The following is a 14,067-nucleotide window of genomic DNA, read 5'->3' as shown; positions in this document are numbered from 1 at the left end:
AGAACCAAGAAATGGCTGTGTCCTGAAGACCTAGTGATTGTAGTGTTTATGTGAGGAGAGTGGTCAACAGTGTCAAAAGCAGCAGAGAGATCAAGAAGAATAAGTAGTGAGTAATGGTCTTTAGATTTAGCAGTGACCAGATCATTCACTACTTTAGTCAGTGCTGTCTCTGTGGTGTGTTGGGCACGAAATCCTGACTGAAGTGGGTCCAGTAAGCTGTGTGAGTTAAGAAAGTGTGTGAGGCGAGTGTAAGCAAGTCCCTCAAGTAGCTTGGAGGGACATGGGAGCCGAGAGATGGGACGGTAGTTTGAGAGAGAGTTAGGGTCAGATTTTTTTTTTTTCAGAATGGGAGTAAGCATATAATTTGTAGGGACTTGCAGGCTGGTGCAAATTACATGGTGATGATGATGTTAATCAGCACTGATCTTTGCAGTGGTTTAAAAACTAGCATCCTCATCCCCAAAACCAGTGCTCCCAGCATAAGCTGGAAACTGCAAAATTAGGGGTTGATGTGACAAACTAGAAAGTAGCTGCAAGCAAAAGACCAGGTCTTCAAAGCACAGTAACAGTCCAGGCTTTAAGGATTGCAGTGTTTGATGACAGATTGTTAAAACACAAGAACTGAGGGGGTCATTCCGAGTTGATCACTCGCTGCCGATTTTCGCAGTGCAGCGATCAGGTGAAAAAGCAGCATTTATGCGCATGTGTATGGGCCGCAATGTGCACGCGCGTCGTACGGGTACAAAGCCCGTTGTGGTTGTGCACAGGTTCTAGCAAAGTTTTTTACTTCGCACTGACGGCCGCAAGAAGATTGACAGGAAGGGGGCGTTTCTGGGTGTCAACTGACCGTTTTCAGGGAGTGTTTGCAAAAACACAGGCATGTCTGAAAAAACGCAGGCGTGGCTGGGCGTTCGCTGGGCGGGTGTATGACGTCAAATCCGGACACGAATAGGCTGAAGTGATCGCAAGCACTGAGTAGGTTCAGAGCTACTCTGAAACTGCACAAACTGTTTTTGCAAAGCTCGGCTGCACAAGTGTTCGCACTTCTGCTAAGCTAAAATACACTCCCCAGTGGGCGGCGGCATAGCGTTTGCACGGCTGCTAAAACTAGCTAGCGAGCGATCAACTCGGAATGACCCCCTGAGGCACTAATTAAATCAACTGTGCTCAAGTATGGTTATCCTTAAAATCTGGACTGATACTTTTCCCTGAGGACCGAGGCTTGGAAACACTGAACTAAGCTATGACAGCATAGTCTGGGAATACTATAGCATTAAACCCCACAGCAGGAAATCCTACTGCTATAATATCCATCAGCCCTAGCTTACTCAGCAGTGGAGTCTATTCCCTATGGCAGTTTATATAATGGGTGCAGTGTGAGCAGTGCACACACTGCACCCATATAGTATTCTTACCCCTCCAAAGTCCCGCGGGCATTTCCGAATGATTTGCGCATGCGCACTGGAGATGTCCCCAGAACAAGGCACAGGCACCATGTTCCTGGAGACCTGTGTATGCGCAGTAGACTCTGGCATTATACCAGAGTCTACTATCTTCCGGAGAGGACCGACAACGGAGGCTGCACGAGAGTACCCTCCTCTCTTAAATTGCCCCTAATTCCGATCACAAAATATGTGGCCATACAGAAGTGAATCCTGTCCCTCACCACATAACCGACCATAAGGATGACATATAAACACAATTTGCTTAATTTGCTATTTTTTCTGAATTTCTCAATAAGAAACTTGACTTTGGGGTGCCTTGAACAAAATTCTGATACTCTAGGGCGCCGTGATTCAAAATGGTTTTGGAACAACTACCCTAGGGAAATCATGCCCATGAAAAAAATGATGTCTACAGGAGAGAAGAGTGCCATGCGGAAGGAACGAGGGCTAATTTCATGGCATAGTGGGTGCAGGATTTTAAAAATGCCCATCAAAGTTGAATATATCTACGTGCAATTTTGATTGACGTCTTTGTGCTTGGCTTGGGCGCATGCAAAGACTAAAACCATCAGCTTAATGTCACCACTGCTTCCACCTCGTAATCAGGCCCAGAATGTGCAATTAGGCACTGTTGTGCAAATCTAAATGCTCAGCTCACCCAGATGCTTTGCCATGTCTGTGAGTAGTTTTAGCATATGAAGAACAGTTACTGTACTGTAGGTATAACTTCATGAACTATTTCATGGCACAATGTTCACCTTAATGTTAGAAACAATAAGTGACTGTGTTATTCAAAAAATTTAATTTTCAAAAAGGTTACAATCATTTTTCATGTGTGCCCCCTAAACATAGCATTATCATACACAAATATACATAAAAGCATAAAAGACTAACAATGAAACAACATGATGTCAGATCACTACTAGTAGTATAACATTATTAACCATTCACACTTGTTCAGCATCAAAGTACATACATGGCTTTAAACTAGAATATCAATAAGATGGTGTGAGTATGAATTTTTTTATATTACATTTTATATGCCTTTGATCAATCAGCCACCTCTCACTGATTCTTGTATGCTTTCTGACTACTAAGTATGGAAATGCATTTTTTGTACGTTTGTCAACTGAATGACCAGAGAAATGGACCATTTTGAGTATTTTCTTCTATAGACATGATAACCATTTCTTTAAGAGGTTTAGCTAAAGTAGTCTAATACGAAATCTCACCCATTGCTCAATCTATGGGGTATATTTACTAAGCTCCCGATTTTGACCGAGATGCCGTTTTTTCTTCAAAGTGTCATCTCGGTTAATCTCGGTCATTTACTAAACACTAATCACGGCAGTGATGAGGGCATTCGTAATTTTTTGCAAGTTCAGGTAAAAAATTACGAATGAATACACCATCGGTCAAAACGCGGCTGTTTAAGTATGAATCTCGGTCATTTACTAAGAAGTGCAAAGCCAAAAAAGAACAAACACTGCCGTGAAAAATTACAACTCGTAAAAAAGTGCTTAAAAAAAACAGACCTTTTTTTTTTATTCGTGATTGGATAGGCATGCACGGATCCATGAGATCCGTGCATGTATATCAGTGGGAAGGGGTGGGAAAGTGCTTATTTTTTCAAAAAAAATTGCGTGGGGTCCCCCCTCCTAAGCATAACCAGCCTCGGGCTCTTTGAGCCGATCCTGGTTGCAGAAATATGGGCAAAAAAATGACAGGGGTTCCCCCATATTTAAGCAACCAGCATCGGGCTCTGCGCCTGGTCCTGGTCCCAAAAATACGGGGGACAAAAAGAGTAGGGGTCCCCCGTATTTTTAAAACCAGCACCGGGCTCCACTAGCTGGACAGATAATGCCACAGCCGGGGGTCACTTTTATACAGCGCCCTGCGGCCGTGGCATCAAAAATCCAACTAGTCACCCCTGGCCGGGGTACCCTGGGGGAGTGGGAACCCCTTCAATCAAGGGCCCCCCCCCCCCCAGCCACCCAAGGGCCAGGGGTGAAGCCCGAGGCTGTCCCCCCCCATCCAATGGGCTGCGGATGGGAGGGCTGATAGCCTTTGTTGTAAAATAAAAGATATTGTTTTTAGTAGCAGTACTACAAGTCCCAGCAAGCCTCCCCCGCATGCTGGTACTTGGAGAACCACAAGTACCAGTATGCGGCGGAAAAACGGGCCCGCTGGTACCTGTAGTACTACCACTAAAAAAATACCCAAAAAAAGACAAGACACACACAACGTGAAAGTATAATTTTATTACATACATACACACATACATACATACTTACCTATGGCCCCACGCAGGTCGGTCCTCTTGTCCAGTAGAATCCAAGGGGTACCTGTTGAATAAATTATACTCACGAGATCCAGGGGTCCAGGCTCCTCGGCAAATCCAGGGTTAATCCACGTACTTGTTAAAAATAAAAAAACGGTATTCCGACCACGAACTGAAAGGGGACCCATGTTTGCACATGGGTCACCTTCCCACGAATGCCAGAAACCCACTTTGACTTCTGTCTAAGTGGGTTTCTTCAGCCAATCAGGGAGTGCCACGTTGTAGCACTCTCCTGATCGGCTGTGTGCTCCTGTACTGAGTGACAGGCGGCACACGGCAGTGTTACAATGTAGCGCCTATGCGCTACATTGTAACCAATGCTGGGAACTTTCTGCTCAGCGGTGACGTCACTTTAGGTCAACCGCAGGGCAGAAAGTTCCCATCATTGGTTACAATGTAGCGCATAGGCGCTACATTGTAACACTGCCGTGTGCTGCCTGTTACTCAGTACAGGACCACACAGCTGATCAGGAGAGTGCTACAACGTGGCACTCCCTGATTGGCTGAAGAAACCCACTTAGACAGAAGTCAAAGTGGGTTTCTGGCATTCGTGGGAAGGTGACCCATGTGCAAACAAGGGTCCCCTTTCAGTTCGTGGTCGGAATACCGTTTTTTTATTTTTAACAAGTACGTGGATTAACCCTGGATTTGCCGAGGAGCCTGGACCCCTGGATCTCGTGAGTATAATTTATTCAACAGGTACCCCTTGGATTCTACTGGAGAAGAGGACCGACCTGCGTGGGAACATAAGGTAAGTATGTATGTATGTGTGTATGTATGTAATAAAATTATACTTTCACGGTGTGTGTGTCTTGTCTTTTTTTGGGTATTTTTTTAGTGGTAGTACTACAGGTACCAGCGGGCCCGTTTTTCCGCCGCATGCTGGTACTTGTGGTTCTCCAAGTACCAGCATGCGGGGGAGGCTTGCTGGGACTTGTAGTACTGCTACTAAAAACAATATCTTTTCATTATCACAAATGGCTATCAGCCTCCCCATCCGCAGCCCATTGGATGGGGGGGGACAGCCTCGGGCTTCACCCCTGGCCCTTGGGTGGCTGGGGGGGGGGGACCCCTTGATTGAAGGGGTCCCCACTCCCCCAGGGTACCCCGGCCAGGGGTGACTAGTTGGATTTTTGATGCCACGGCCGCAGGGCACTGTATAAAAGTGACCCCCGGCTGTGGCATTATCTGTCCAGCTAGTGGAGCCCGGTGCTGGTTTTAAAAATACGGGGGACCCCTACTCTTTTTGTCCCCCGTATTTTTGGAACCAGGACCAGGCGCAGAGCCCGATGCTGGTTGCTTAAATATGGGGGAACCCCTGTCAATTTTGTCCCCATATTTCTGCAACCAGGATCGGCTCAAAGAGCCCGAGGCTGGTTATGCTTAGGAGGGGGGACCCCACGCATTTTTTTTTGGGGTTTTTACATTGTTTAATTTAAAAAAAAAAAAATAAGAACCCCAGCACGGATCACACAGATCCGGCCGAGATTGATTGTAAAAAAAAACGGCAGTGTTTTGCTAATCACTGCCGTAAAAATAGGTAAAAAAAAACGAATGACATCGACATCGGAAGAAAAGAAAAACCCGAATACGACAGCTTAGTAAATCCATCGTAATCAATTCAAAAAGTTGCAGTTTTACACTGTCGATGTCATTCGTGATTGAACTTTGACCTATTTTCGGGAATTACGAATCTTAGTAAATGTACCCCTATGTCTGTCTATCTATCTGATTACTTAATCTTTAGGTTGCTTCTAACTTGCTTCTTCTCCATTGCTAATACCTGTACCAATGTTCAAATTGGTTTATTCATTTATGCATTTATTCATACATGAATTAATGCAGGAGACATAATCATGTAATATAATTAAATATTGCTAATAGAATCAGGGAATATTACTCATTAAGAATTTATGAACTATATTTATGTGAATCTTTTAAGTCAAATGTATCCTTTGTCTGAGTAAGAAAAGCAGAGCCTTGGCACAGATCTGGTTAATAATAACATATATTATTAAAAAAATGTAAGTGAACAAATACTGATCATAAAGATTTCACTTACATATTTTTAGGCAAGTTTTAAAATAGTTTTAAGTAGAAATGAGCAGTTCAGATTCCTTGGAATCTGAAACTGCCCGAACTTCCGGTATCTGAGTCAATACTAGTGATGAGCGGGTTCGGTTTCTCGGAAACCGAACCCCCCCGAACTTCAGCCTTTTTACACGGGTCCGAGGCAGGTTCGAACCTTCTCGCCTTGCTCGGCTAACCCGAGCGCGCCCGAACGTCATCATCCCGCTGTCGGATTCTCGCGAGGCTCGGATTCTATCGCGAGACTCGGATTCTATATAAGGAGCCGCGCGTCGCCGCCATTTTCACACGTGCATTGAGAATTATAGGAAGAGGACGTGGCTGGCGTCCTCTCCGTTTATAGAGAAGAGAGTAGAGAGTTAGAGACACTATTTGGTATTTACTAATTTTGGGGAGCATATTAGGACTGGAGTACTACTACTTGCTGATAGTGTGACCATTGACCACCAGTTTAATTAATCCGTTCTCTGCCTGAAAAAAAACGATACACAGTGTGACACAGTCACATACCATATCTGTGCTCAGCCTCAGTGTGCTGCATCATCATATGTAATACTGTATATCTGACTGTGCTGAGTGCTCACTGCTCACACAGCTTAATTGTGGGGGAGACTGGGGAGCAGTTAGAGCAGGAGTACATAAATAATATATTTTAAGTACAGTGCACACTTTTGCTGCCAGAGTGCCACACTGCCAGTGTGACTGACCAGTGACCACACTGACCACCAGTATATTGTGATTGTCTGCTTAGGACGGAGTACTACTTGCTGATAGTGTGACCAGTGACCACCACCAGTTTAATTAATCCGTTCTCTGCCTGAAAAAAAAACGATACACAGTGTGACACAGTCACATACCATATCTGTGCTCAGCCCAGTGTGCTGCATCATATGTAATACTGTATATCATTATCTGACTGTGCTCAGTGCTCACTGCTCACACAGCTTAATTGTGGGGGAGACTGGGGAGCAGTTATAGCAGGAGTACATATTTTAAGTACAGTGCACACTTTTGCTGCCACTGCCAGTGTGACTGACCACTGACCACCAGTATATTGTGATTGTCTGCTGACCACCAGTATATTGTGATTGTCTGCCTGAAAAAGTTAAACACTCGTCGTGTGGTGTTTTTATAAACGCATTCTGCAGACAGTGTCCAGCAGGTCCGTCATTACATAATATATATATACCTGTCCGGCTGCAGTACTAGTGTGATATATATATATATTTTATTTTTATCTCATTATCATCCAGTCTATATTAGCAGCAGACACAGTACGGTAGTCCACGGCTGTAGCTACCTCTGTGTCGGCAGTCGCTGGTCCATCCATAATTGTATACCACCTACCCGTGTTTTTTTGTTTCTATCTTCTTGATACTAGTAGCTTACTTTAGGAGTCTGCAGTGCTGACAGACAGTGTCCAGCAGGTCCGTCATTACATAATATATATATACCTGTCCGGCTGCAGTACTAGTGTGATATATATATATATTTTATTTTTATCTCATTATCATCCAGTCTATATTAGCAGCAGACACAGTACGGTAGTCCACGGCTGTAGCTACCTCTGTGTCGGCAGTCGCTGGTCCATCCATAATTGTATACCACCTACCCGTGTTTTTTTTTCTATCTTCTTGATACTAGTAGCTTACTTTAGGAGTCTGCAGTGCTGACAGACAGTGTCCAGCAGGTCCATCATTACATAATATATATATACACCTGTCCGGCTGCAGTACTAGTGTGATATATATATATATATATATTATTTTTATCTCATTATCATCCAGTCTATATTAGCAGCAGACACAGTACGGTAGTCCACGGCTGTAGCTACCTCTGTGTCGGCAGTCGCTCGTCCATCCATAAGTATACTAGTATCCATCCATCTCCATTGTTTACCTGAGGTGCCTTTTAGTTGTGCCTATTAAAATATGGAGAACAAAAATGTTGAGGTTCCAAAAATAGGGAAAGATCAAGATCGACTTCCACCTCGTGCTGAAGCTGCTGCCACTAGTCATGGCCGAGACGATGAAATGCCAGCAACGTCGTCTGCCAAGGCCGATGCCCAATGTCATAGTACAGAGCATGTAAAATCCAAAACACCAAATATCAGTAAAAAAAGGACTCAAAAATCTAAAATAAAATTGTCGGAGGAGAAGCGTAAACTTGCCAATATGCCATTTACCACACGGAGTGGCAAGGAACGGCTGAGGCCTTGGCCTATGTTCATGGCTAGTGGTTCAGCTTCACATGAGGATGGAAGCACTCAGCCTCTCGCTAAAAAAAAGACTCAAGCTGGCAAAAGCACAGCAAAGAACTGTGCGTTCTTCGAAATCCCAAATCCACAAGGAGAGTCCAATTGTGTCGGTTGCGATGCCTGACCTTCCCAACACTGGACGTGAAGAGCATGCGCCTTCCACCATTTGCACGCCCCCTGCAAGTGCTGGAAGGAGCACCCGCAGTCCAGTTCCTGATAGTCAGATTGAAGATGTCAGTGTTGAAGTACACCAGGATGAGGAGGATATGGGTGTTGCTGGCGCTGGGGAGGAAATTGACAAGGAGAATTCTGATGGTGAGGTGGTTTGTTTAAGTCAGGCACCCGGGGAGACACCTGTTGTCCGTGGGAGGAATAGGGCCATTGACATGCCTGGTGAAAATACCAAAAAAATCAGCTCTTCGGTGTGGAAGTATTTCAACAGAAATGCGGACAACATTTGTCAAGCCATGTGTTGCCTTTGTCAAGCTGTAATAAGTAGGGGTAAGGACGTTAACCACCTCGGAACATCCTCCCTTATACGTCACCTGCAGCGCATTCATAATAAGTCAGTGACAAGTTCAAAAACTTTGGGCGACAGCGGAAGCAGTCCACTGACCAGTAAATCCCTTCCTCTTGTAACCAAGCTCACGCAAACCACCCCACCAACTCCCTCAGTGTCAATTTCCTCCTTCCCCAGGAATGCCAATAGTCCTGCAGGCCATGTCACTGGCAATTCTGACGAGTCCTCTCCTGCCTGGGATTCCTCCGATGCATCCTTGCGTGTAACGCCTACTGCTGCTGGCGCTGCTGTTGTTGCTGCTGGGAGTCGATGGTCATCCCAGAGGGGAAGTCGTAAGACCACTTTTACTACTTCCACCAAGCAATTGACTGTCCAACAGTCCTTTGCGAGGAAGATGAAATATCACAGCAGTCATCCTGCTGCAAAGCGGATAACTGAGGCCTTGGCATCCTGGGTGGTGAGAAACGTGGTTCCGGTATCCATCATTACTGCAGAGGCAACTAGAGACTTGTTGGAGGTACTGTGTTCCCAGTACCAAATACCATCTAGGTTCCATTTCTCTAGGCAGGCGATACCGAAAATGTACACAGACCTCAGAAAAAGAGTCACCAGTGTCCTAAAAAATGCAGCTGTACCCAATGTCCACTTAACCACGCACATGTGGACAAGTGGAGCAGGGCAGGGTCAGGACTATATGACTGTGACAGCCCACTGGGTAGATGTATGGACTCCCGCCGCAAGAACAGCAGCGGCGGCACCAGTAGCAGCATCTCGCAAACGCCAACTCTTTCCTAGGCAGGCTACGCTTTGTATCACCGGTTTCCAGAATACGCACACAGCTGAAAACCTCTTACGGCAACTGAGGAAGATCATCGCGGAATGGCTTACCCCAATTGGACTCTCCTGTGGATTTGTGTCATCGGACAACGCCAGCAATATTGTGTGTGCATTAAATATGGGCAAATTCCAGCACGTCCCATGTTTTGCACATACCTTGAATTTGGTGGTGCAGAATTATTTAAAATACGAGAGGGGCGTGCAAGAGATGCTGTCGGTGGCCAGTAGAATTGCGGGACACTTTCGGCGTACAGGCACCACGTACAGAAGACTGGAGCACCACCAAAAACGCCTGAACCTGCCCTGCCATCATCTGAAGCAAGAAGTGGTAACGAGGTGGAATTCAACCCTATATATGCTTCAGAGGTTGGAGGAGCAGCAAAAGGCCATTCAAGCTTATACAATTGAGCACGATATAGGAGGTGGAATGCACCTGTCTCAAGCGCAGTGGAGAATGATTTCAACGTTGTGCAAGGTTCTGCTGCCCTTTGAACTTGCCACACGTGAAGTCAGTTCAGACACTGCCAGCCTGAGTCAGGTCAGTCCCCTCATCAGGCTTTTGCAGAAGAAGCTGGAGACATTGAAGGAGGAGCTAACACAGAGCGATTCCGCTAGGCATGTGGGACTTGTGGATGGAGCCCTTAATTCGCTTAACAAGGATTCACGGGTGGTCAATCTGTTGAAATCAGAGCACTACATTTTGGCCACCGTGCTCGATCCTAGATTTAAAACCTACCTTGGATCTCTCTTTCCGGCAGACACAAGTCTGCTGGAGTTCGAAGACCTGCTGGTGAGAAAATTGTCAAGTCAAGCGGAACGCGACCTGTCAACATCTCCTCCTTCACATTCTCCCGCAACTGGGGGTGCGAGGAAAAGGCTCAGAATTCCGAGCCCACCCGCTGGCGGTGATGCAGGGCAGTCTGGAGCGACTGCTGATGCTGACATCTGGTCCGGACTGAAGGACCTGCCAACGATTACGGACATGTCGTCTACTGGCACTGCATATGATTCTCTCCCCATTGAAAGAATGGTGGAGGATTATGAGTGACCGCATCCAAGTAGGCACGTCAGACAGTCCGTACTTATACTGGCAGGAAAAAGAGGCAATTTGGAGGCCCTTGCACAAACTGGCTTTATTCTACCTAAGTTGCCCTCCCACAAGTGTGTACTCCGAAAGAGTGTTTAGTGCCGCCGCTCACCTTGTCAGCAATCGGCGTACGAGGTTACTTCCAGAAAATGTGGAGAAGATGATGTTCATTAAAATTAATTATAATCAATTCCTCCGTGGAGACATTGACCAGCAGCAATTGCCTCCACAAAGTACACAGGGAGCTGAGATGGTGGATTCCAGTGGGGACGAATTGATAATCTGTGAGGAGGGGGATGTACACGGTGATATATCGGAGGATGATGATGAGGTGGACATCTTGCCTCTGTAGAGCCAGTTTGTGCAAGGAGAGATTAATTGCTTCTTTTTTGGTGGGGGTCCAAACCAACCCGTCATTTCAGTCACAGTCGTGTGGCAGACCCTGTCACTGAAATGATGGGTTGGTTAAAGTGTGCATGTCCTGTTTATACAACATAAGGGTGGGTGGGAGGGACCAAGGACAACTCCATCTTGCACCTCTTTTTTCTTTAATTTTTTTTTGCGTCATGTGCTGTTTGGGGAGTATTTTTTTGAAGGGCCATCCTGCGTGACACTGCAGTGCCACTCCTAGATGGGCCAGGTGTTTGTGTCGGCCACTAGGGTCGCTTAGCTTACTCACACAGCTACCTCATTGCGCCTCTTTTTTTCTTTGCGTCATGTGCTGTTTGGGGAGTGTTTTTTGGAAGGGCCATCCTGCGTGACACTGCAGTGCCACTCCTAGATGGGCTAGGTGTTTGTGTCGGCCACTAGGGTCGCTTATCTTACTTACACAGCTACCTCATTGCGCCTCTTTTTTTCTTTGCGTCATGTGCTGTTTGGGGAGTGTTTTTTGGAAGGGCCATCCTGCGTGACACTGCAGTGCCACTCCTAGATGGGCCAGGTGTTTGTGTCGGCCACTAGGGTCACTTATCTTACTCACACAGCTACCTCATTGCGCCTCTTTTTTTCTTTGCGTCATGTGCTGTTTGGGGAGTGTTTTTTGGAAGGGCCATCCTGCGTGACACTGCAGTGCCACTCCTAGATGGGCCAGGTGTTTGTGTCGGCCACTAGGGTCGCTTAGCTTACTCACACAGCTACCTCATTGCGCCTCTTTTTTTCTTTGCGTCATGTGCTGTTTGGGGAGTGTTTTTTGGAAGGGCCATCCTGCGTGACACTGCAGTGCCACTCCTAGATGGGCCAGGTGTTTGTGTCGGCCACTAGGGTCGCTTATCTTACTCACACAGCTACCTCATTGCGCCGCTTTTTTTCTTTGCGTCATGTGCTGTTTGGGGAGTGTGTTTTGGAAGGGCCATCCTGCGTGACACTGCAGTGCCACTCCTAGATGGGCCAGGTGTTTGTGTCGGCCACTAGGGTCGCTTAGCTTACTCACACAGCTACCTCATTGCGCCTCTTTTTTTCTTTGTGTCATGTGCTGCTGTTTGGGGAGTGTTTTTTGGAAGGGCCATCCTGCGTGACACTGCAGTGCCACTCCTAGATGGGCCAGGTGTTTGTGTCGGCCACGTGGGTCGCTTAGCTTAGTCATCCAGCGACCTTGGTGCAAATTTTAGGACTAAAAATAATATTGTGAGGTGTTCAGAATAGACTGAAAATGAGTGGAAATTATGGTTTTTGAGGTTAATAATACTTTGGGATCAAAATGACCCCCAAATTCTATGATTTAAGCTGTTTTTTAGGGTTTTTTGAAAAAAACACCCGAATCCAAAATACACCCGAATCCGACAAAAAAAATTCGGTGAGGTTTTGCCAAAACGCGGTCGAACCCAAAACACGGCCGCGGAACCGAACCCAAAACCAAAACACAAAACCCGAAAAATTTCAAGTGCACATCTCTAGTCAATACGAGTCGCGGTTCAGGTTTTCCGACCAGACTTGGATTCCAAATCAAGGTCAACATTTCGGCGTCAGATTCTTGCAGGTTTTGAATTCTATATAAGGGACCCACAGTTGTGACTCTGTGCCATTTCACTCTGTTCTCAGGCATGCTGCTGTGTGCTGCACTGTACTCTGCTGGTTCAAGTGGCTGTGCTGTGTCCAGATTGTGGGGGTAATTCAGACCTGATCGTAGCAGCAAATTTGTTAGCAGTTGGGCAAAACCATGTGCACTGTAGGGAGGGGCAGATATAACATGTGCAGAGAGAGTTAGATTTGGGTGAGGTGTGTTCAAATTGAAATCTAATTTGCAGTGTAAAAATAAAGCAGCCAGTATTTACCCTGCACAGAAAATAAGAATTTACTCACCGGTAATTCTATTTCTCGTAGTCCGTAGTGGATGCTGGGAACTCCGTAAGGACCATGGGGAATAGCGGCTCCGCAGGAGTCTGGGCACAACTAAAAGAAAGCTTTTAGACTACCTGGTGTGCACTGGCTCCTCCCTCTATGACCCTCCTCCAAGCCTCAGTTAGGATACTGTGCCCAGAAGAGCTGACACAATAAGGAAGGATTTTGAATCCCGGGTAAGACTCATACCAGCCACACCAATCACACCGTATAACTCGTGATACCATATCCAGTTAACAGTATGAAACATAACTAGAGCGTCCACCGCTATCGCCTGAGGGTCCCTTGACCTGGCGCAATATCTCTCTAGTTTTTTGTTTAGGCGGGATGCCATCATGTCCACCTGTGGCCGTTCCCAACGATTTACAATCAGTGTGAAGACCTCTGGATGAAGTCCCCACTCTCCCGGGTGGAGGTCGTGCCTGCTGAGGAAGTCTGCTTCCCAGTTGTCCACTCCCGGAATGAACACTGCTGACAGTGCTAGCACGTGATTTTCCGCCCATCGGAGAATCCTTGTGGCTTCTGCCATTGCCGTCCTGCTTCTTGTGCCGCCCTGTCGGTTTACATGGGCGACCGCCGTGATGTTGTCTGACTGGATCAGTACCGGCTGGTGTAGAAGCAGGGGTTTTGCCTGACTTAGGGCATTGTAAATGGCCCTTAGTTCTAGAATATTTATGTGTAGGGAAGTCTCCTGACTCGACCATAGTCCTTGGAAGTTTCTTCCCTGTGTGACTGCCCCCCAGCCTCGAAGGCTGGCATCCGTGGTCACCAGGACCCAGTCCTGTATGCCGAATCTGCGGCCCTCTAGAAGATGAGCACTCTGCAGCCACCACAACAGAGACACCCTGGTTCTTGGAGACAGGGTTATTAGCCGATGCATCTGAAGATGCGATCCGGACCATTGGTCCAACAGGTCCCACTGAAAGATTCTGGCATGGAACCTGCCGAAAGGAATTGCTTCGTAAGAAGCCACCATCTTTCCTAGGACTCGCGTGCAGTGATGCACCGACACCTGTTTTGGTTTCAGAAGGTCTCTGACTAGAGATGACAGCTCCTTGGCTTTCTCCTCCGGGAGAAACACTTTTTTCTGGACTGTGTCCAGAATCATTCCCAGGAACAGTAGACGTGTCGTCGGAACCAGCTGTGACTTTGGAA

Source organism: Pseudophryne corroboree, chromosome 1, assembly GCF_028390025.1.
Source record: "Pseudophryne corroboree isolate aPseCor3 chromosome 1, aPseCor3.hap2, whole genome shotgun sequence".
Lineage (NCBI taxonomy): Eukaryota > Metazoa > Chordata > Amphibia > Anura > Myobatrachidae > Pseudophryne > Pseudophryne corroboree.
The sequence above is the reverse complement of the archived record's forward strand: the minus strand, read 5'-3'. Positions refer to the sequence as shown.